This window comes from Solanum pennellii, chromosome 3 (assembly GCF_001406875.1).
Source record: "Solanum pennellii chromosome 3, SPENNV200".
Classification (NCBI taxonomy): Eukaryota; Viridiplantae; Streptophyta; class Magnoliopsida; order Solanales; family Solanaceae; genus Solanum; species Solanum pennellii.
Genome location: NC_028639.1, coordinates 39,792,662 through 39,799,408, shown reverse-complemented (window position 1 = coordinate 39,799,408; position 6,747 = coordinate 39,792,662).

Here is a 6,747-nt window from a genome sequence, read left to right as displayed (position 1 = left end):
TACCGTCGTCTTCAACTCAACCGCAACTCTAGCCAGTCTTCATTACACCGGATTTCAGGGTGAGCTAATGCTTCTAGCTTGGACTGGATCTTCTTCCTCATGTCTTGATGCCTTGAAGTTCCGGCATGGACTAGCTTTTGTTTATTTTAGCTTCTTAGAATACTCTTAGTTTAGTAATTTGATCATAGATGTTCTTGTGGTGATGACTTCCAGATTTTGGGGAATAATAGTTGTTGAATTTTAGAAGTTATTGAATTGGTTTTTATTAATGAGTTTAAGTCTTCCGCATTACTTTCTGTTGATATTATAATGAAATGTTAGGGTTTAGATTGGTTGGTTCGCTCACATAGGAGGGTAAGTGTGGGTGCCAGTCGCGGCTCAGTTTTGGGTCGTGACAATTATCCATGCACAAAGTTAGCTTAAAGTTGGTTGGTTTGTGGTTATACTGACATCACATCCATACTATACAAGATCAAAGGAAAGAAGCGAAAATGACTCGCAAAAAAGGAACAGAGTAAGATAATGATAATGTCCAAAATCAGGTGGTTTCACAAGAATCAATGTCAATAGAGGAAGTAAGGATGTTGAAACAACAAATGGCTTAAATATGTGAAGCTTGGATGAACGGACAAGCTCCACCATCTTTAATTCGTGAGCATCTAAGTACAAATGTTTCAACCCATATCCAAGTATCGACAAGTAATTCAATTTATCTATCCGAATTTGGCTCATAATAACACATTCAACGTTTGCTGGAATTTCCACGATACGCCTATGATAAGTAATCCACTCCTCATTCAAAATGCAACGACTAATACAGATCAACAACCAACACTGATACCAAAATCCAGCAATGATTTTCCACATAAAGTTCAACATGATCGAGGTTATACCCCTGAAATGACTCTCAAAATATCAGGCTCTTACCCCCACACTTATTAGTATAGTTCCCCTTATGAAGATGAGAAAAATGTTAATAATGATGAACATGAATAAATGACTAAAAAACTGAAGAGCTTGGAACAGACTGTAAGAACTATATAGAGACCACAACGTCATCTCATTCAGTTATCTGTGCATGTTTCCCATGTTCATTTGCCAGACGGCTATAAAACTTCAAAGTTTGAGAAATATAATGGTCATGAGGATCTTGTAGCTCATTTAAATAGATATTGTAATCAACTAAAAGAGGATGGAAGCAAAGAATAATTTCTCATGGCTTATTTTAGGGAAAGTTAGGTGAAAATTGTCTCTGGTTCATAGATCAAGATATTTCTGACTAACATACATGGGATGATTTGAATCAATGTTTTTGTTCAACAATTCCAATATAACATTGACATTTTCCAGATTATACTTCACGTGTCAACATGAGGAAAAATATCACTAAAAAATTTTATGAATATCTTATTAGGTGGAAGGAGCAAGGTGCTAAGGTTAAGCTAGAAATAATTGATGTTTTTCTCCAAGTGCAGGAACCCGACCACTTTCATTATTTACTTTTCATAGTTGAAAAAGAATCACGGAAATTATATTGATGAAATGGTGAAAAGTGACATCATGTCTGGAAAGATTGTAAGTCAAGTTACTTTGAAATCCAAGACACAAGTGATTCAAAATAGATTGAAAGTCTTGGGGGAAAGAAAATGAAAGAGGATGTAGCAATTGTTGTGTCAGGCATACAAAAAATTCCAAGAGATCCACTTTATCAATATGCACCATCTCAACTCAATAACTATCATCCCATGCAAGACTACAATATTATATTGTCGCTTATAAATGTGCAGTCTACAGTGTACAATAATATGCACATCCACCAAATTATCATTAATGGCGAGCGCCCACACATCAAAATGTTCGTCCTGCTTCTCAAAATTGTCACGCCCCGAGCGTACACCCTAGTCGTGTCAGGCACCAATGATCATTGTTGGTCTTGAGCGAACCCTTGGCCTGACTTACTCAACTCAGCGCAAGACGCAACTTAACTCAATTATATAGAATTGGGAAAAATTCTCAATAAATAACTTTAAATACTGTCTTGGCCAAAATGGCACTTGAGTCTCAAATATCTAATCTCAAATAAAGAGAAACAACTGAACTTCTAACAGTCCGTCTATGAAGCCTCTAAAACTACTCTGATGAATGTTGGGAAAGACCCCACAACATTTTGAAATAGAAAGACTTGAAAGCAATTAAAAGAAAAGATCCTCCGGAATGCAGGGAGGCTCACCACTGACTCTGGAGCTCAAGCTGGATCAACAAAGCGTTGCATGCTGATCCTGGTTACCTGCGTCTTCATCATAAGACGATACAGGCCAACTGGCTTGTAACAACCCTAAAATGTCTATGTTAAGTAATGCTTAATGTATCTAGAACGCCTACGATTAGATCGGGTTCACACAGATTGATGCGCGTAGAACCAGACCTCTGAACCCTTGCAACAGTCAAGCCAACCAACTTGGTGAGTTAGTTGAGCTAGGAAAGGTTGGGTCCAGCCATGTAGGGCACCCGAATATGAAGATCTACCCGGATGAGTCTTAACCAGACTTAAAAAAGGGGTAATCTTAAGTTTGGAGGGTCTAGTGATAAAATGGTCTTTTTCCAGGCTAAGGGTAGAATTGTAATTACCCTAAATATTTAATTAATTAATTAATTAATTAATATGGTGGAGGGGAAATTTGGGTAGAAAGGGACAAAATTGACCCTTTGAGCAAAAGTTACGACCGTTTGAAAATGACCAAAAACTCACTTTTAAAATTTGGAAATTTTCCAGATTTCTCTTTTTATTTCCAAAAACAATTTTCCTTGATTTTCTAGCTTATTCTTAGTTATTTCAAGTTAGGGGATGTTACAAAAATTTGCAAGCACCATTTAATCCCCATCTAAGACAGGAATTTGGAGGAGATGGTAGGCCAAGGAACAATTTCAAACCAATTGGAGAGTCTTGCACTAGTTTATTTAATGAATTTCCTTTTTTGGAGTCATTAATAGTGAAATCTTGACCATGTTGGTTCTTGACTTATTTTCGCTCAAATTTATGCTCGGGTTGTGCCCGTCTTTTGGGCACAGGATCCTTGAGTTGAATGAGACCTATATATAAAGTCAATATCGCGATACCTTGCACAGATCCCACAATGTCATTTTGACTTGTTTTTAATAAATTTTAAATAGTTCTAAATAAGGTGTCACAACCTTCATATTGATTTTATGATCATATATTTTTCAAAAGAGAAAGATTTGAAAAGGTTTGAAGGGTAAAACGCTAATTTGATTCGGAGCGCACGTGATCAACATTGAGGTAGGCTATGGATTACCAATCTTACATTGTGTTTTTTTTGGTATTAAGATAGTGTTTATATAGTTTTGAGAGGGTTCATAACATGATGCATATCTAGTTGATAGAGTTCTTGCCTTTGTTAACATTTTCGGGTAAATTTTTAGGAAATTGAGCATGTTTTTACCCTGCATCTGCTACCTATCACTCCATGTTGATGCTTTATGTCTTATATTGACAGTTGTGAGATTTTTCTTGGCCTTAACTAGTGTTAGACTAGTTGCTGCGATAGAAATGTTATTTGGAGGCATTTGCCTTAGAAAATCATCTAACATCAGCTCAAACGGTTCTAGCTTCTTGTAGACTAATGTAGAAGACTTGGGTTTGATAATGTGTACCTTAGATCGATGGAAACTCTTACCTTGGATTTTCATCCATAATCTATGGTCCTGGTATGGTTTTGTCATGACTTTGGCCCTTGATGGATCCTTTTGATTTAAACTTGGGTTTGGAGCTAGAGTGAGTCCTATGTAACTCTAAGGATGGTTTTGATTCACAATATTTTGTTATAATAATGATCGTTATGTTATGGGATCATCTGGATTGTGCGAGCCATAATTCAAGGTTCGAGCGCATTTCTACTAGCCGCAATTTGAGTCTAGATATACTTCTATTAGTCGAGTTTGATTCCTGATATTTTGGTTCTATTGGGTGTTTCAAGGTGGCTTCACCTTGGTTTGTGTCCTCACTCGCCCATTTTAGTTCAAGAGTATAACAAATCTTAGTACTTGTCAGGCTTATTAGGGTTCGTTTGGGTTATTTTCATTTTAATTGCATGCGAGAGTACCTTTTGGGTTTATAGGGGTCCAACTAGGTTATAGTTAACTGCTTTACTTTATCATTCTACCTCTTTTTATATTATTGAATTACATCGTTAGGCTTATCATTATTCTCCATGTCCTCTGAATCCTTGTTGTTGTTTTACTTGTCACTTTACTTTATGCATTTACTTTCCATACTCAGTCGGCCTATGATGCCTACTGAATTCCTATTGTCTCGTTACACATACTACACTATGAATCTGTTCTTCTTGATGAAAATTCGAGCACCATGCGATTATGATGATCTTGTGTATAGCAACTAGAATATTCGGAGATTTAGGGTGAGTTGATGGCATAGTGTATTGACTCATCACCATTTGTATATCATTTGGGCTAGTATTTTGTATTTGAGATAAGTTTGTATCTATTTTGGTAAAAAAAATGAGCTTGAACTTGTGTTAGTAGCTTGTACCATCGTCACCCGGTCGTGGGATTGGATCTTGTATTGTTTATCTTTATTTATGTTATATATCTCTTCCATTGTTTATTTCCTTATTATATTGCGCGTTCATTTGAATTTAGATTTCTGCCAACTTGGCCCGCTACTTGTCGTTACTAGCTATGGATTGGCTTACCTACTAATGGGAGTGTTGGTAAGTGCAACGTGACTCAAGTTTTTGGATTGTGACAGACTCTCTAAGTTATATTTGTGTCAAAATAAGTGGAAACCAAAAGTAAAATATATTGGACTCATAATAGAAGGGCTCATATATATATATATATATATATACACACACACACACACTAGTTCTTGGACACGTGTTTGCACGTGTATTCCATATAATTTTAAAGTATACAAAAAGAAAATCAAATATTGGAACATGTGTGCTCCAAACATATATAGTTCATGTCCACACTTTAAAGTACAAATATGCAAAGGATTTCACAGATCAATTACTTCTATCTGAATTTGTGTTTTATTACAACATAAGCTTTTTAGAAATACATATTATACTAAAAGAAGTGAATATGTCGGTAGCTTAGCAATAATACAAAAGGTGGTAAATATTTGTAGCTAAAGCGATTGGAATAGATTTACCTGAAATAGACTCTTGTTGGAGGAGAAATCTAACAGGAAAAAGGCAAATGGAATAATAGGACAAATACACCTTATGATGCACTTTATAGTGTTTTTAAAGAACATGGAAAGATTGACCAGAATAAATGTCCCGGAGAAGATAAAACTACGACTTATGTACAACCATTAAAAATTAAAACATTTAATATATATTAAACGAAGAGTGTAAAAAGATGGTAAAAAAAAGTTATTATCGAAGATGAAAGAAAGAACATTTAACGAGTAAAATAATTTAGGAAACTTATACGCATGTGACCTGACCGTAATTACTTGTTGTTACCCCATGCTTTCCTCACTCTCACCAAACGTTTTTGTTAGAGAAGGTGAAAGAGATAAATAAAATTATGGCAGTAAACATTTTAGAAAGCATTAATATAGTATTTGGATTCATTGAATTTGAGGGGATAATGAATTTTGTTATATTTTATGATGTAAATAGAAGTTATCTAAATGAAGATTTGCTTTAACTTTAAGGATAAAATGGTAAACTAACTTTTGATTCATTATTATTATGGATATTAATTACTCCCTCCGTCTTCGCATTTCGAGATCTAAACAAGTCTATCTTTGATCGTAATTTTTTCATAGATCCTTTTAATATTTTGAATTATCAATTATTGTGAATTATAGTACTCTTTACGTAGTTTACAAATATATAAATTTCATTTCAAAAAAATTGAAAATTTCATACGCAAATTTCCGGTCAAAGTTAAACTGTTTGACTCTCGAAAAATGAAAAATTCCACATAAAATGGAACGGATGGAGTAAATATCCCTCTGTTCCATTTCATGTGGCACTTTCCATATTTTGAGATCCAAATAAGTCAATCGTTGACCGTAAGTTTATCATAGATTCTTTTAACATTTTGAATTATCAATTGATGTGACTTATAGTAATCTTTAATTAGTTTACAAATATATAAATTTCATTTCAAACAATTTGAAAATTTCATACATAAATGTCCGGTCAAAGCTAAATTATTAATTCTCGAAAAATGAAAAGTGTCACATAAAATAGGACAGAGAGAGTATTATTTATGAATAATATCTCAACTTTATAAGGTTATGTTGATATTTTAACTTTTTATGTTCTCAGTAGTGATGATTGCCATGAATGCTGCACTGGAGGACGTGTACAAGAAGGTCTTTGGTAATTACTTTCCTGGGGCGGTTGTGCAAGACGAATGCAAGCTATAGGATATTAATTGATATACATATATATATGAAAAATGTTGCGATAATTGTAAAAATAATTCAACATGCAGTAAAATAGGTTGTAATATAATATCTGAAAATTTATCAGAAATAGAAGAGTTAGACAAAAATTATGTCTTAATAGAAATGGCAACAGAATTATATAATTTCAAAACAGGAATTCAGAAAATAAGACAAATAAAAAACCAACAAGACTTGGATAACATTATAAAAATCCTAGATCAAATAGAAATAATAGGTGAAAAGCCTTTAAAACATTTTTCTTTTAATTTGGGTCTTATTTTAGTATTAGGTTTACT